General features: G+C 38.2%; 1 protein-coding gene across 3 annotated transcripts in view; it reads right to left on the minus strand.

Moving 5' to 3' along the window:
• COMMD10 (COMM domain containing 10) overlaps window positions 1-19,090 on the minus strand; it is a 231,719-nt gene that overhangs the window by 48,550 nt on the left and 164,079 nt on the right. The gene's annotated exons all lie outside the window — the stretch shown is intronic.

Consider the following 19,090-nt stretch of genomic DNA (forward strand, 5'->3'; position numbering starts at 1 on the left):
TTTTTATTTTAGAGGGAGAGAGAGAATCTTAAACAGAATCCACGCCCGGCACAGAGCCCAATGCGGGGCTCAATCCCATGAACCTTGAGATCATGATTTGAGTTGAAATCAAGAGTTTAATGCTCAGCCGAATGAGCCACCCAGGTGCCCCAAGACAAATGTGTTTGGAATAAAGATCCTACATGAAGACAAATAAGCACCAGAAAAAGCACGGTGTGGTCTGCTGTGGCGCATTTACTTTACTCACGTGTCTTACAGATGAAAGATCTCAATGCTGATTTGCAACAATCACTAGAATAATGTTTGGGAACTTACCTAACTACTGTTATAAAGTAAAAGATATTTCAATAAAAAGGAAATATCTACTTGTAATCATTTATATATTTGAAGTAGCCCAAACCCTAACAGTCCTGAACAGACCAAGGTAAAGACAGCATGTGATACAAATTTTGACTTTAAAGGAAGAATACACTGCTAACCATGCTTTGAAGTGAACTGATAACATAGTTCAATAAATGTGTTTTCTTACACTAAAAACAATAAAAACTGCTAAAGACAGGATCACTAACATGTAACACAGCATAAAACTCTAATAACGTACAGAGAGAGAGTCGGGGGGGGGGGGGGGGGAAAGAATGTCAAGCAGGCCCTGCACTGTCAGCGAAGAGCCCGACACGGGGCTCAAACTCAATAACCATGAGATCACGACCTGAGCTAAAATCAAGAGCCAGAAGCTCAACTGACTGAGCCCATCCAAGCGCCCCTACTTTAGTGTTATTTTTAAAGACTGGTGGGAAAGTAAAGAATAAAAGATTATCTGCACAGCCAGGCCACAGTGCTTTTCAGCTCGGGTTCTAATAGAACCAACAGGGAAGACTATTTTCTTTGCTCAGGGCCACTCCCAAAGACTCTGTAAATCTTTAGGCCAAGATAGATGCATTAAAACAAACAAAATAAAAAATTACATCAACCGAAACACAATTGTTCTGATGCCTGTGTAGGATCTGGAACGCCTGGCACAGACCAGCTTTACTCTCTCACGTTTTCCTCAACCTTTCCAAGTCTTCGGTGCAAAAATCTTACTCTTCCTCTGTCATCCAGTTTACGTTTCCTAACTTGCTTTCGATTTTTAAGTTTACTGTAATTCCAGTATAGTTAACACACATTCAATATGGTATTCAATATGGTGACTCAACACTAACTTCCATACGTCACCATCATCACAACAAGTGTACTCCTTAATCCCCATCACTTTTTCTAACTTTCACATTGTACTTTCTCTGATTATTCCTTTACAGGGTTGCCCTGTAGTTCATCAGAAGTAAAACTTCAGGGTTGCCCAAAAGCTACACTGAAGTCAACCTATGCACTCTAAACTTTTTTTTTAATGTTTATTTTTTTAAAGAGAGACAAAGACAGAGTGTGAGTGGGGGAAGGGCAGAGAGAGAGGGAGACACAGAGTCCGAAGCAGGCTCCAGGCTCTGAGCTGTCAGCACAGAGCCCGATGTGGGACTCCAACTCACAAACTGTGAGATCACGGCCTGAGCCGAAGTTGGACCCTCAAACAATGCGCCACCCAGGCACCCCCAATCTTTTTTTAATGTTTATTTATTTTTTAGAGAGAGTCTAAACTTTTATTTAAGGGGTATTCAAGGTCACAGAGGGATAACTATTTAATGAATATTCTGATGTGAGCACACGGCAGCAGAGTCTAAGTAAAAATACTCAGTGTTTGATTCTTTATTCAGTTAAGAAACATAATACATGACAAAGAGCATGAGTTTATGGTGACAAGTAGTGGATAATGATATCTCAGTTTACACCTGGCAGAGTTCACTGGGTACCCTAAGATAGGTTTGGAACTCAGCAATCTGAAGGAAAAAACTTTGATAATCTTTTGGTCAAAAGCATCTCTGGAGTGCTAAGAGAGTTTTCATCAGTCATGATAGGGGAATCTAATGTAGTGGCCTTGCATGGTACCTGTCTTTTGGATTTAAACAGATTATGTGGCCTAGAAATGGTTAGACGCATTGAGGTCTGGTTTGAAATTTGTTTCCTCTAATCTCTGATATTTTGGGAAACATTTATAATGTTTTTGCAACAGCTTTTATTTTATCTTAATGATTTCTAATTTCTTATTCTGCAATTGGTAAGCTCCTATGAATATCATAATACTAACTCTGATCTTATGATGCTAACATACATAATTTATCAACCTTCAGACTATGTACACATGTCACTGGAATACATACACTTTAGCAGTTGCTCTAAGTACAATGAGTTCCGCCAACAGCAGACTTGAGCCTTTGTTTTTCACTCCTTATATCCATATCTAAAACGTTTTACTCTAGTCCAAATGCATTAAAACTCCATTTCATCGGAATTCAAATTTTCTGATAATTATATAATCACCTCTAAAAACTAATGGCTACATAGTGGAGGTTATTGGAAAACCAGATGCTTAAATAATTCCAGGAAACCTATTTCCTTCTTGATTGTTTTGAAACCTAATTAATACTAAAATATTCTTTAAATTGTTTTTCTTTTGACCTTACCCTCACATACAGATTAAAGAAAAAGAGGATTTTATTTTTGATACAAGGGAATACTCTTAACACTAAAACGATAATAACTTAAGAGCCAGAAATAACCTCTATTTTCTACATTTTTTTGGGTAAAGATTCCAAAATAAGTTGCCCAAGATATGAATAGATTAGAAGGTCAAATAAACAGACAAATCTGAGTTTGTTTTGAGCTCAGAGAAGATTTCTTTTAAACTATGTCAATTCCTGCACAAAACAGATAATCTAAATGTGCTTTTATCCCAAAGCACCATTTGTAAAAGGTCTAACTTTGGGACTACTGATCCCACATAAGAAGCTTTGTGAAAAGGAGAGAAAGAACCAGATGACATTTATTGTGCTTAGTGACTCAAGTCATCATAAACCACAAATTTACATATTGGAAAATAGAAACATTCTTTAAAATACAAAAGTCTCGGCTCAGCTATTTAAAAAAGGGAAAAGAAAACTGCCATGTTTTTTTCTTAACATTTCATGGTTAGTTCAAGTCTTTAGTCTATGCGAGCAAATCTCATAAACATAAGAAAACCTTCAGACAAATGTATGATGCAAGGACCTGTATGGTGAATCATTTGAGGATTCAAAGTAGGGAAATAAAATGATTAAAACTACATTTTGGGAAAAAAAATCAAGTATTTGCTGAGTGGCTATCCTAGGCCTAAATAACTTAAGACTATGTCCCTTCCCAAATTAGAATTTATAAAAATCTGGGGAATAACTTGTCTTATAGACTATTTCTTCAAAATGTTATCAAGCAGATTTCCAAATAAAACTTTCTGCCTGGACTTTCAATGAGTGAGGTTTCCTACATGACACTACTTACTTACTTACTTACTTATTTATTTAGAAGATCTAGTTGGCTTTCTTAAGTGATTCATGAATTGGGCAGTATTCCATCTAGCAAGTAGAGGGGGACCCCCTCCTACGTGACAGTTTAAATAACTTACTTGACAATATTATTTGATTCTAAAAAGGCTGACATAAAGCGTGCTCTGTATAAATCAGGAAATATTTAATATAATATCAGGGTGTGGGAAAAAAGACATATCTATATTTAATTATTTTCTTATTTTCTAGCTTTTTAAATTTTATGTAAAAATGGGTATACCATATACATAGTATACATATGATACATATAAATAAATGATATGTATATACACTATGCATATTCCTACATTTTTGTTGACAGGGCATACAATCGGGGAAGGCTGGAGTAAAAAAAAAAAAAAAAAATTCCTCCAATAACATTGAAGAAAATTTCATGACATTAGAATAGAATCATTTCTTACATAGGACACAGAAAGTAGAAACCATAAAAGAAAATGTTGAGAAATAAATGAGATAAGTTGTACCACAGCAAAATATAAACTTTCCTTTCTTCAAAAGATACCTTAAGACAGTTTAAAAGCAAGGCATGGAGTGGAAAAAGAAAATTTCAATATATACAATTAACAAAGGGCTTGTATCTAAAATATCAACAACTCAATATGAAAAACAAGACAACCTGGTAGATAAATGGACAAGAGATTTGAGAAGGTACTCTATATCAGTGGATATCTAAATAGTCAATACACATGTCAAAAATGTTCAACTCACTAATAATCAAGGAAATGAAAACTACAAGTCCAGTGTGACACCTGTCTACAAACTCACCAGAAATTAAAAACACAACAATACCGAGATTTAAAGATATGTAGCAATCACAGCTCTACACAGCTGGTGGGAAGCAAATTGGTAGAGCCACTCTGGGAAACTTGGTTATCCACCAAAATTGAGCCTCTGATCCAATACTTTATTTTTCATTTTATTTTTTTAATGTTTGTTTATTTTTGACAGAGAGAGAGAGAGAGAGAGAGAGAGAGAGAGAGACCATGAGTGGGGGAGGGGCAGAGAGAGAGGGAGATAGAATCTGAAGCAGGCTCCAGGCTCTGCGCTGTCAGCACAGAGCCCAACATGGGGCTCGAACTCACGGACCATGAGATCATGACCTGAGCCGAAGTCGGACGCTCAACCCACTGAGCCACCCAGGCGCCCCTGATTCTACGCTTTATATCTAAGTATAGACTCAACAGAAAGGCACGCATGTGTGCTTCAAACACAGTACGAACTGAGATTTGCATCAATATGAAAAATGGTTGAATATGCTGTGGTCATACTACATGAAATACTATGCAGCCAGGGACATAAAGTAGGGCCACACAAAATATGGAGGAAGCTTATACATACAAAGTTACGCAAAAGGACCTAGAGGCAAAACAGTACATTCCAACTGATTCAGTTTATAAGAAGTTTATAAAACAAACAAAACTAATCCAGCATATTAGAATAGTAGGGAGAGGGGTTAACTTCAGGGAGGAAAGGAGGGAGAGTGGTTAGGAATCGGTAAGAGGGCTTCTGGAAGATGCAGGTAATGTTTTCTTTCTTCAATGCGTGGTGGTTACACAGGCATATTCATTTTCTAGTAACTCACAGAGCTACAGGTGTTATACTTCATTAAGACATAGGAACACCAAAGGCTAACTTTAGAACTTTAGTCTGAAGATGAACTTATTATTTTCTTAAACAATGGGCCAATTGTTCTTCTGACTTTTCACAAAATCCTGATGAGAGGGAAAGAGGAAGCTATTTCAGCATAACAGCTAAAATGTTCTCATTAAAAAAAAAAAAAAAATCACCAGGAGCAAGTGTATTTTCTTATTTTAATTTTTGTAGAACTTGTCACCGGAAACTTACAAGTCTTCAAAGAAACCAACAGGGAAGTAACAGCTGAACACGAAGACCTGAGCAATTCCTTCAATCTAATCCAGAAACGAACAGATGAAGAGGGATAAAAATGAAATGTGTTTAACATAAAAGTCAAGTTGCAAAGAACTATTTAAGATCCGTATGAAAACAACTACTTCTGGAGGGAACAACAGTACTTCACACTCCCTCCAAGGCCGAGAAGTTATCTAAATTAGTTGTACTCCACTGTGTCAAGCTCAAGAGCCACTTCATACTGAGGTGAATTTTTTCTAGTTGCTGGAGAGCCACAAACTTCACTTGTACATTCTCAAGGGTTTGCCCCTAAGAGCAAGCCAGGATTGCATACTGTATCTGTTTAGGAAGTCGGAGTTATATTTGCATATTTGTTTTGTTACCCACAGCATATACGCTGCCTTTTGTGAGGCATCCATTGGCATAATGCTTTGAACCAAACTGGGCTGAACCAAAGTGGCAGCCCTGATTGGAGACGGAAGGCTTTAAAGATGTTACAAGGCCGGGGGCTGGGGGTGGGAGGGCTAGAAGTGGGTTGATGTGACATTGTTGGGACATACAAGTTAAATATCTCTGTCCTAGGGGCGCCTGGGTGGCGCAGTCGGTTAAGCGTCCGACTTCAGCCAGGTCACGATCTCGCGGTCCGTGAGTTCGAGCCCCGCGTCAGGCTCTGGGCTGATGGCTCGGAGCCTGGAGCCTGTTTCCGATTCTGTGTCTCCCTCTCTCTCTGCCCCTCCCCCGTTCATGCTCTGTCTCTCTCTGTCCCAAAAATAAATAAAAAACATTAAAAAAAAAAAAAAAAAAAAAAATTTAAATATCTCTGTCCTAAAGAAAGGGGTTTTTTTTTAGTTTTTTAATTAAAAAAAATTTTTTTAACATTTTTACTTATTATTTTCAAGAGACAGAAAGACAAAGAGCACGAGTGGGGAAGGGGTAGAGATAGAAGGAGACAGAATCCCAAGAAGTTTCCAGGCTCTGAGCTGTCAGCACAGAGCCCAACGCGGGACTGAGACACCCAGGTGCCCCTAAATAAAGTTTTTTATGCTGAAGTATCAAAGTCATCCTAAGGAAAAAAAGATGAACAAATGAGTTAGAATAAAATTCAATCCATGGTATCAGGACCAGTACTCTGCTCAAAAGTACCTTAGCATAAATACTCAGAAATAACAATGCTTAATCACCTACAAAAAAAAAAAAAAAAAAAAAAAGACAAAACCAAATGTGATGAGGTTGAATATTTTCTTAGGCATAAAATTATAAAGCACTTATATGTGCCAGACACTATTAAAATTGCTATATATTAACTCATTTAATCCTCAGGCAACCTCTGAGGCCTGAGACACAGATGCAAACTAAGTACATGTATGCAAAGTCACATGAAGCCTATTTAAACTCCAGTAATGTGATTCTAATTCCATGCTCATACTGCAAGAGACTGGTCAATTCTAGCCAAAATGTATGCCCGTGTAAAATATGGAGCATCGTAGCATTTATTATATTCATTAATTCAACAAATATTTATTTATGATGTGTCAGGTACTATTCTAGGTGCTCAGAAAAGTTTATAAAACTAAAGTTCCCTGTTCTGGTGAACTAGCATTCCAGGGGAGGCTAACAGACAATAAACAAACAAGTAAAATATAGTTTACTTAAATAAGTAAAATATATAGCTTCTCTGAAGCCGTGAGGTAGGAGGTATGCTAAAAATATGATGGGGGTGCCTGGTGGTTCAATCATTTAAGTTTTCAACTCTTGATTTTGACTCAGGTCATTCATGATCTCACAGTTCGTGAGTTCGAGCCCCACCCAGGGCTCTGCTCAGACAGCGTGGAGCCTGCTTCAGATTATGTCTCCCTTTCTCTCTGCCCCTCCCCCACTCATGTTGTCTCAAAAACTTAAGAAACATCAAAAAACCCCTGAAAATATGATGAATTATTAGTTCCTACAGGAGACAGGGAAGGCTTCACTGGTAAGGTGACATTTGAGTAAAGACTTGACACAGAAGCAGAGGAATGCACCATGAGCTTGTCTGGGAATAGAACATTCCAGACAAAGAAATCAGCCAACTACTAAAGTCCCTGAGGAGAAAGTGTACATGATGCCTTTTAAGAAAGAACAAGGAGGGGCACCTGGGTGGCTCAGTCGGTTAATCGGTTAATCCTCTGACTTCGGTTCAGGTCACGATCTCACCCTTCCTGAGTTCAAGCCCTGCATCAAGCTCTGTGCCAACAGCCCAGAGCCTGGAGCCTGTTTCAGATTCTGTGTCTCCCTCTCTGCCTCTGCCCCTCCCCCGCTCATGCTCTGTCTCTCTCTCTCTCTCTCTCTCTCTCTCTTCACAAATAAATAAAAAATTCTTTTTAAGAAACAACAAGGAGACATTATGACTGGGACACAGTAACCAAGAGGGAAATCATTCGAGGATTCAGGAAGAGACATTGTTAGGATTCCACTGTTAGGATTTTGGCTATTTTTAGATGGGAAGCCAATTGAGGGATTTGTACAGAAATGCAAAATTCAAAATATTTTGGGTTTTAAGGGTTATAAAAGAATCCTCAGCAGGGTGCCTGATGGCTCAGTCCATTAAGCAGCCGGCTCTTGGTTTCTGCTCATGTCATGACACAGCAGTTTTGTGAGTTCAAGCCCCGCTTCCGGCTCTGCACTGACAGCGCGGAGCCTGCTTGGGATTCTCTCTCTCTTCTCTCTCTCTCTCTCTCTCTCTCTCTGCCCTTCCCCCACTCACGCTGTCTCTGTTTCTCTCAAATAAATAAATTAAAAAGAAAAAAAACTGAAAAGAATCCTGGGCAACTAGAAAATGGAGGTTTCACATTAACACAACAGGTGAAGAGTAATAAACGAAAATAGGACGATGGAGTGAAGTTAACAAGGCTGACCGGTCAGGATCCCTACGGGCAGTAAGGAAGGACGTGAGGCAAGGCCACAGCTTCCCCTGGCACTGGGGTTGGGAAGATGGGTCTGAAATCTGCTGAGGATGCCAGTGTGACAGTGGAGGCAGGAGTAACCAGAAAAGGCACAGGCAGCAGCACACAGTGAATCCCTCAGAGAAATACTGCCAGGGAAACACAGAGAATGTCATCTGGACAGCTCTGCTTACCAACAGACACTCTCAAGGCATTTGAAAGACTGTTCTAGAAACAAAGGAATGGGTAGCATTGAAAAGGAAACAACTTCAATTCTGCAACAACCATTAAAACAGGGTCATCAAAGCAGGGAAATACTTCACATAGAAATTCTCATGGTGGCAATAATCTAATGCATATGGCCTTGAAGATGGGTAAAACTGTTTCTTTCATACAGCAATAGGGGTGAATAGAGAATGACAGAGACTGCTTAGGCAAACACAGTTGGAATGAGGTAAAAAAAAAATCAAGTGTTCAATGGACAAACTATTGAAGTGTCCAGTAATGATGCATTTAAATAGGGCAATTTGGCTCGAACTGTACTCATCTGTAAATAATTTAAACACAGATCGAGTTATGAACTGGCTAAAAAAATAGTATGAGTTCTAAAAACACACCCAATAGGATAATTTCATCTGTAAGGTTAAAAGAGCTGATTTTAAAAGGGTCTCAGAGTCCCTTTTGTGCAGAGATCCCTTAAAGTATAAATGGCTGATGGAGCACAGGAAGGAGCTGACAAGGAGCCGGGGGCGGGAGTGGCGGCTGGGGGAAAAGGGGAAAAGGGCAACAGCTCTACTAATCAGCCACCCAGAAAAGAGTCTGGGTCACAGCAGTCTGTGTGGGGTCTGAGACTTTTCATCTTGCTAGAAAACCCTCACCCTGTCTATCCAACTGTCTATACCCTACCAATGAACTTCAACCTTGAAGGTACCATTTGTAACAGGACACAGAAATCAATCACTTGTGTGATATGATTTCAGAGCTGTGCTTTTTATACATTATTTCACCCTTTATTTTTTCCAGTTGTGAATGTGCCAGAATCTACTCATTTACTTTTTCTGTTAAACAAACAAACAAACAAACAAACAAAAACACAGACACAATTAAGAAGAGAGAGTGTGGGCTAACAATAAGCTCATTTAAAAATATACATTAAATGGAGAGAGTAAATACTTTTTAATTCCTTTGAGGAGTCTCTGTGGTCCTTCTGGATTCAGAATTATAAACACTGCAATTCCCTTTGGCTGCTAATTGTGGGACTGTTGTGTGTTTGTCAGAGGTTGAGTCCCAATTTGAGTCGGTTGCCTTCTCCGATAGCTGCGAAGCTGCCACGTAAGTATCTCGGGCATCTGACTTTCCTATTACACTCCTGAGGCTAGAATCCCTGTTACTCAGCTCTCATCTCTTCACCTCCTGTCATTTTATTGGAGATGCACTTTCAGAGTTTTTGCCTGTCGGAATTATCTTTATTTGTGTTCACATTTCATGGATAGTGTGGCTGTGCATATATGTTTCTAGCTTCAAAACCAGCCTCGTATATTGGGACGCCTGGGTGGCTCGGTCGGTTAAGCAACAGACTTTGGCTCAGGTCATGATCTTGAGGTTCATGAGCCCGAGCCCCGTGTTGGGCTCTGTGCTGACAGCTCAGAGCCTGGAGCCTGCTTCGGATTCTGTCTCCCTTTCTCTCTGCCCCTTCCCAGCTCACACTCTGTCTCTCAAAAACAAATATTAAAAACAAAACCAGTCTCATATAGAGCCCTAATGACCTTTTCTCCATTGCACCTTGGAATTTAGGGTTGCTGATGAGTTTAACAGTTTGATTCCTGTTCTTTTGTTGGTAACTTTTTTTTTTTCTTCTTTGGTATCTCTTAGGATTTTCTTCTTTATCTTTGGCATGTTGAAACTCCAAGAGTATGTATTTACATGGCAGTATTTTAATTCATTTATTCTGCTTAATACTTGTTTAGCCCTTCCATCTGAAAATTAATAGCTACCTTCAGGTCTTGTGATTTTTTTTTTAATTATTATTATTCCCTTAACTTCCTTTCTGTAGTGCGCATACATTATTTGTGCCCATCCATGATCTTTGAACAGCCTTCGGTGTTTTATTTCACACATTATGTTCTTAAAAAGTAAAAATATTATACAGTAGTTTAGAAAGTGATAGACCATAAAGCAGGAAGTCCCTGACATGTGTGAGGAGCAGTAAGAGGGTTAGTGTGGCTGCAGGGAACTGAGTGACGGAGAGAGAAGACTGGATAATAAGATCAGAGAGGAAACCTTGAGCGGACCATATCATTTAGGATTTTGTAGGCTAACATAGAGACTTCTCAGTTTGAATGAATGGCAAGTCTTTGCAGGGTAAAACATGTGGTTATATCACACATTTCCTGAGACACACGGGTCGCTTAATTAGCGACTGACTTGATTTCAGCTCAGGTCATGATCTCACAATTCATGCAGTTGGGGCCCCCGCTTCGGGCTCTGCACTGACAGCATGGAGCCTGCTTGGGATTCTCTCTCAACCTCCATCTCTGTCCCTCCCATGTGAGTACTCTCTCCCTCCAAAACAAAACAAAACACACTTAAAATAAATGGCACATTTCCTCTTTCATTAGTATTATTATTAAAACAGATTTAGTGTTCCAGTTATAAAAATTATGTGATTTATATTTAACTTATTTCTATCATAAGCCCGGAAATTTTGAAAAAGAACTGTACCACACCATGCCTTTATTCTAAATTGAGGGATGCCAAAACAAACAAACAAACAAACAAACAAACAAACAAAATTATATGCAAGATCTGTAAGCTGAAGTACTCTTTGAAAAGATTTCCATCATAAGTAATCATCGTCTCTAATGGGCTTTTTATTAAGTGGCCAAATTATTACTTAGCAAAGTTCAGTTGGTTATATTTATTTTTTTAAATGCAATAAATGCATCCTGCATTTCCTCCAAAGTCAACACTGTTGTTAAATCTTACATTTCCTGATCTGTACTATCAATTAGAGTTAGGCTAATGGTGGACTTTTCGGTAGTCAATGACAGCAAAGCTCAGGGGTCAGAAGATAATATCACTGTTGTTTCAAAGCAATTTTCTTAGTTATAATCCAAGTAATTTTAATAAAACTAAAAACAATCTGGTTGTACAATGTTACAATCTCCTGTTTTGAATAAATTCATATTATCTGGAAATCAATAAGGCTCACAGTTGCATACAAACCAGGTCTGAAAATGGTAACGCCCCAGAGCTCCAACAGGAAGCCATATCCTTGAACTTTTTTAGGCCAATATGAAAGGCTATTTCCTGGAAGAAATGATGCTTCTGAGCAAGACATTTCTTCAAATGCTATTTCCAGAATGGCTTGCGACCACCATAATAAAACATTATCAGGAAATCGTCAGCCTGGTTGTTCACAGCATTGGTGACACAGAAAAACTGCCCAAATTTTCTGGAGCACATGATAATTAAGAACAGAACATTTTCATGATTAATAGGCTAAAAGGCAGGAGTTTTCAATGAATCTAGACTGGGCAACTTTCACATCTTTGATGATTGTCCTGACCACTTTTAACTGGTTTACTGCAATTTAAAAATGTTTCCCTAAATGTTACATCTGTTAATGGTTAGAAACCAGGCTATATTCCCATGAAGTTTTATTTAACAAACCTCAAGGTTCTGTTCCAAGAACCTCATAAGCAAGTACCCTCTATGCTGTAACAGGATTAGTAGTGTATTTCAACATTAATCTAACAGTTGGTAAGAATCTTTTTTTCATGTGTAGGTTCTCCAGGAGTTCATAGTGAAGCAAGTAATATCAATTCTACTTAAGGTATAGAAACCCATTTCTACGGGCAACAATACGAAAACCCAGACCCATACCCCTTATATGTAACAATTCCCAGGAAAAGGGCCCAACAAAGCACAGGACCAAGACCGTGATGGAGACTTAACTTAGCTCTGACAAAGTACCACTGGGTCATACTTAAAGCAGTAATCACAAAGGTCATTTTCAAATACGGATCTGTTGAATGCCTTCCCTTGTTTGGACCCACCATTTGGAGGATCCCAAAGTGCTTTCAAGCCTTGGCATTTAGCTGTCCAAGTTTTTGTTTTTTTGGCCTTGTTTCAAACTTAGAGTAGTTCAAGGCACCCTCTAGTAACATATTGCATCAACAAGTTGATTTTTAAAAAATAAATATCTTCCACTAAAGAGATCAGTGTTCTTAACTACTGTCTCCTTAATTAAAGGAATGGGAACAGTAAAGCTTACTTCTAATGTCAGTCACGAATCTTTACTCAGTTTAAGTCATGGCTTTCAACCACAACTGCTATACTAACTTAACTTTTCACTCAAGGATCATCATGTTATTTACCCACTCCTAGTTAACTAACAACTGTCACAATATTTGTTAATTAAAGTTAACAACAAATATTTTAACTTTGTTTTTTAATGTTTATATTTTTTGGTTTAGTGCAACTTAAAGAGAGACAGAGAGAGAGTGAGCACACAGGGGAGGGGCGGAGAGATGGGGAGATACAGAATCTGAAGCAGGCTCCAGGCTCCAAGCTGTCAGCACAGGGCCTGAGGCGGGGCTCAAACTCCCCAATGGTGAGATCATGACCTGAGCCAAAGTGGACGCTAACTGACTGAGCCACCCAGGTGCCCCTATAACAAATATTTTTTTTCAATGAACCTCTATATCACCCCATCCAAACTCTTCCATCCACCCTTCAACTTTGTCACAGAAAAATGAACATAAGCAAAGCCAAGCAGAGAAGAGAATGACAGAGTGTATCCTTTATTAAACTCAATGAGGAGAAGACACAATGGCACATGAAGGAGGCACATTAACTATGAGAAAGGAAGTGAATACACGTGAATGCAAAATGCAAGCAACAAGGGAGAGGAAACGGAAGAGGTTAACACGGGAAAAGGTGGACAAATGGAGAAAGGAATACAGGAAGAGAAAGTAAAACTCAGGAGGCCAAAGAGAAAACAGAATGGAGCAGAGAGAAAAGAATGGAGAGGCTTAAAAAAGGAAGTACATTTGAGGTGAACTTGGACAAACAGATCAAATTCCGATTGAGGTGAAGGAACTTGTCTGGTGTCGCATTAATAAAATCATTTGAATTTTCAAATGCTAATGAAAATGTTTGTTTTTTAAAAATGTTTCCATGAATCTCCTCCCTTATGTTTATAAAATAATGCTCTGGACAGAAATTAAGGCCATTACCTGAAGTGCCAGTGACATCCAAGAAGGACTACTAACGGATAAAAAGAAAAAAATGGTCATATTTTTAAATTATGATAAATACTGACCACACCATGAATAGAGAAAAGTGCAGTTGTGGTTAGTACATTCTGTAACATGTAATGTCCTAGATGTGACCTCAGTGCTTTTAACACCACCACACTACAGTCAGAAGAAGGCCGAAACCACACTGTCTCAATTTGCATTTGAAACAGGTTTTCAGGGAAAGCCTGGTTACCAAAAACAAAACCTTCAAATTTCACTCTGTTGAACTGGAGAATTTCTTGTATTATTCACGGCCAGGAAATATCACCCACAGAAGTGAAAACTGAGATACCTTGATTAAGGAAATAATGACTTTGAAGAAAACAGATCATACTAAAATATAAGACTTCCTATTTGCCCGACAGTGTTAGTCTCCCAACATCCTGGTGTTTAAGCACTTTAGTATAATAGCCAAAAATAAACTAGCTGACATTAAAAAGCTCTATGAAAAACTGTGACACCAAAAATTCCAGGTGAATAATTAGTGAGTTGTTAACCAGATTAATGACTGTATTTCATGTCAATGACATTTAGCCAAAATGACAGCACTAATACCAACCACCAGTAGCTTGTGGCATCAGCTCGACTTAATTGTAGAATTTCTGAGAGGCTCTAAGAGTTGGCAAAACCATTTCGAGAGTGTGTATTTTAGATTTGAACCACTCCAAGCTACGAGCTTATGGAATGGGAGGAAATACCTGCAAAAACATATATGTGATAAGGGGTTAATAGCCAAAATACAAAAGGTACATTTCCAACTCAATAGCAAAAAACTAAATATTTTTTAAAATAGGCAAAGGAACTGAAAAGTTATCCACAAATGACATACAAATGGCCAACAGGTATATGAAAAGATGTTCAACATCACTAGTCATCAGGGAAATGCAAACTGGAACTCTTGTACCCCCCTGGTGGGAATGTAAAATGATGCCACTTCTATGGAAAACAGTATGGATGTTCCTCAAAAATTAAAAAACAAATGGAAATACCATATTGCACTTGTGGGTATTTACCCAGAAGAACTGAAATCGGATCTTGAAGAGATATATCTGCATTAATGTTCACTGAAGCATTACTCACAAAAGCCAAGATGTCAGAACAACCTCAAATGTCCATCAACAGAAGAATGGATAATGAAAATGTGGTATATGTGGACTGGAATGGAATATTTTTCAGCCTTATAAAAGGAAAAAAAGAAAAAAAGAGGCAATGCTCTCAAATGCAACAACATAGGTGAACTTTGAGGACATTATGCCGAGTGAAGCCAGTCACAGAAGAACAGATACTGCATGATTCCACTTAGATGAGTCTCTAAAACAGACACACGGAAGCAGAGAGAAAGCTGCTAAACAATAAGCATAAAGTTTTGTTATGTAACACAATTAAGTTCTAAAGATCTGCTGTACAACACTGTGCCTATTTACAGTTAACAATATTGGATTATAACTCAAAATTTGTTGAGAGTAGATCTCATGTTAATTGTTCTCCCAATAATAATAATAATAATAATAATAAAACAATCAAAATCTCCTACATCATTACCATTTAGAAGCAATGGAGAAAACAATAAGAAAAACAGAAGGTAGTCAGGATGCTTGACCGCATGACCTCCTTACACAAAGCCAAGCAGGTGACTGTCTTCTTTGAGGCTTACTTTCTAATAAACCCTTCAGAATACCTGGCCACTGGAAAAATAAACTATGTTTAGAATACACTGAAGACTTACTGAAATGAAAAAACTAAATGAAACTTTAGGATATCACAGGAAAAGAGAGAATCCTGGATAAAACCTAATAAAGTTTATATTCAATAGACTGAGCCATTAAAAGGGAGTAAATTTATTGAATTTATTGACTGTCTCACATATGAAGTGATCATGTATCTAACTGGTGTTTAGGTTGAGCTAAATGATATTTTAAATAAACATCTTTTAAATGACTTTTTAAGTAATCAAAAGTCTCAAATAACCCGGGCTGTGTGACTCCGTGGCACCACACAGAATTTCACATGATACAAAAATATCTTCTCACTTGCCAGACGGATGGCAAGTGGCACATCCTTTGTGGCACAAAGCTACACTAGAGTATATATATTGTTGTACTTTGTTCTCCAGCTGTTTCATATATGGATGGTCTGTCTCCCAAATTAGATGATCAACTTCTTTAGAGAAAAATCACACTGTCTTCTCCTTTCTTTATCTGTTAGCAGCTAACACAGTGTTGGGCCACAGGACTACTCAGTAACTGCCTGTTGAAGCGAACAGCGCCCTTAATCGCTGTCATTTCTGTTCTCTGAAGTACAGCTGAATGGATTTAATGCTGTGGTGCTGTCAGCTTTTATACTTCGTCCTGCTTCTGTGACCGCCGTTAGAGAAGAAGGCAACTTCAATCTTTACATTTATTCAATCAATGCTGCTCCTGCCAGGATTATCCACAACAATGACAATCAATGCCAGTTCAAGTGGTGAGTTTTAGTACACGAGAGTACCTTGTCACCTAGAGATTGAACCCAAAATATCTTTACCAGACTTAGTCATTATTAAGCCTGCACCTGTCTCAACACAAATGATCAGTCTTAAATATACAACCACTGCCTGTATCTTTCATTCTCTAAGTGGGAATTAAAAAACAGTACAAAGGGAAATAATTATTTTTAAAGTAGATAAATTGTAAGTGTTCTCTATGTACAGGCATGTGTATGACCAAATGTGAAGGTAATATGAATTATAATGTCTATAGGCAGATATTTACTTTACACTATTTTATAAAGAAATAAAATCATCAGGGTTCCTGGGTGGCTCAGCCAGGGAAGCATCTGACTCTTGATTTCAGCTCAGCTCATGATCTCACTGTTCTTGAGTTAGAGCCCTGTGCTGACAGTGCGGAGCCTGCTTGAGATTCTCTCTCTCTCTTCCTCTCTTTCTGCCCCACCCTTGCACACTTGTGCACTTTCTGTCTCCCTCAAGATAAGTAAATAAACTTAAAAAAAGAGAGAGATAAAATAATCGACCTTAATCCTATCATAAGCTGGGGGTCAAAATAAAAAATACGATTCTCATAGTAAGTTAATGTTCCAAATAGAAGCCCACGTTCCAATGCTTATTTACTTACGGTGAAGAAATTTTTCTTTGCCAGTGCAGAAAGATTAAACTGAACTACGAAGTAGTTAAAACTTGTTTATAATCAGGGTTAAATTAGAACATGAAACTATCAAGGAAATAGTCGCAATGGTCCCAAAAGGTCCTATTTTAATAAGCTCGAAAGGAAAAGGATCAGAATCCAGGCTTAATTGTCATTTACAATCCTACAACTCATGACAAATTTATGCAGCCATGAAAACATTCATTTAAAGTCAGAGCAGGATTATATCATCTCTTCAGATTTAATTGAAAATTTGAAGGAAAAAAAAACCCAGTAGCCTATTTAAGGCTTTTTGACAAATCTATTTTATTATACCCTTTTATCTCTAATTCTCTTACTTGAAATAAGAAATGACTATATATGAACATGATACGTGTGTTATTTCCTTACAATAATTACTTTGCCTAAAGTGATTTAAATTAAAATTAACCTCTAGTTTGTGTCATGCAAAATCAACAATAATGAAAAAAATTGTATTTTATTTTTCCAATTTTAAAACTCTGGCCTAGAATATAAATGATGTTAGTATCAAAATGGTGGTTTTGGGGCTCACACTACGCTGTTTTATTTCTCCTAACCCACTTTTTAAAGGTGAATGGAAAGTGTGTTTTTAAATCAAGCCAGTATAATGACTATTACCTATTTAGCTGAAAAACTCCTATCTGCACCAACTTCCACTGGAAAAATTGAGATATTTTTTTTTTCTTCTAATTTAAGGAAAGCAGGAACGAGGCCAAAATGAACACCTAGGAGTCACAGTGACAGTGACTGTATTCACATTTATCACCACAATGAGAAAACAAAACACCCTTCTAATCCTGATTCCTATAAAAGATGTTAAGCTCTACTGAAACGTAAGCATATGTGCATTATTCCGATGACATTTTATTCCCTCTCTTGCCTTGTTGACATTTCTAACATGACCCGGTTCAGCTGAAATTACCATAGTGAAAAAGTAGCTGCACTGTGATAAGTGATTTTACCTAGACATGCTGTCTGGTTCCCAGTGGTATACACACACTGACATCCCTGGGTGAGAGAGACTAATTCCTTCTACTTGTCTTTTTCATGATAAAAGGCATCGATAGTGACTTTTTTAAATTCCTTGCTTCTAAATGGAGAAACTGAAAAGCTGTGAACACTTGGTATCATCAATCAAGTCAGAAAACTAAGCCCTGTGATAACACTAGCTAAAAAAAAAAAAAAAAAAAAAAAAAAAAAAAAAAAAAAAAAAAAAAAAAAAATCCTGAAGCCAATACCTTGGGAAATGAAGATAAGAAGAATGAAATCACCTAAGTGGGTGGGCTTAGGATTTCTGGCCGTGTTCCCTGTTCCCCGCAGGTAACAGCGGACTGGTGCCGGGAGGCATCTGAGACAGGGCATAAATGTGGAATTTCAAGGACAGTACTATTCTAGGTTAAATGATTAGGAAGTATACATGTAAAAAAGCCTCTGCAGGTAGCACCACGTTACAGATGTAAAATCAAGGAGTCGTTCAAAGATACCATGAAAGATAGAAAAAGCAAAGTGGAAGAGGTCCTCAAAGGAACTGATGGAAGGAAAAGGCAGAGGAGGGGTAGCTGCAACCAATTTACCACAAAGGTATTAGAATTACTGGTGGGAATAACACTGTCTGCTCCAAGAAACCCAAGCCTTGTTGATGGCAAATGCGAGGCTCCGTCGAGGGGGAAGCTAGCTAGGTAAGAGAAAAGAATGTGTCTGCGGCCTGAATCTAGTATTAAAGTAAGGATTATTTAAAAAAAAATTTTTTTTAAGTTTATTTATTTTGAGAAAGAGGGAGAGAGAGCACAAGTGGGGGAGGGTCAGAGAGAAGTCGACACAGAATCCCAAGCAGGCTCTGCAACATCAGTGCAGAGCCCGATGTGGGGTTTGAACTCATGAACCATGAGATCATGACCTGAACCAAAACCAAGAGTCGACCGCTTAACTGACTGTGCCACCCAGGTGCCCCAGAATTCATTTTAAACGATCAACTCTGACTTATGTCAAGAAGGGTGAACCTGTCGTACTGATAGAAATGGGTGCTGCTTACCACCCTCATAAAGTAGAAAGGCCAAAGAGAGTGAGACAGAGTCAGGCAGAGTGAGCAGAAGAGACACATTTCCCAACACCTTGGGCCTTGAACACAGAAATAACGTGAATTTGTGCAAAATCAAAGAGAAGTTAGATGAAGTCTGACAAGTGTTTCATGTCTTCAACTGTCAAGATTAGCAACTTGCCTATATGATAAACTCCTAATAGTATATGAGGGGTATGGTATAATAAATCATCACTGCAATTTTGATGAATAAGTATGGAATTTCAGTGTGGCTGAAGTCATGCTGGGACCCAGAGGTATCTGGATGTCCGTGGTGGGATGGGATGGGAGA

The sequence above is a fragment of the Neofelis nebulosa genome, chromosome 1 (genome assembly GCF_028018385.1).
Source record: "Neofelis nebulosa isolate mNeoNeb1 chromosome 1, mNeoNeb1.pri, whole genome shotgun sequence".
Taxonomy (NCBI): Eukaryota; Metazoa; Chordata; class Mammalia; order Carnivora; family Felidae; genus Neofelis; species Neofelis nebulosa.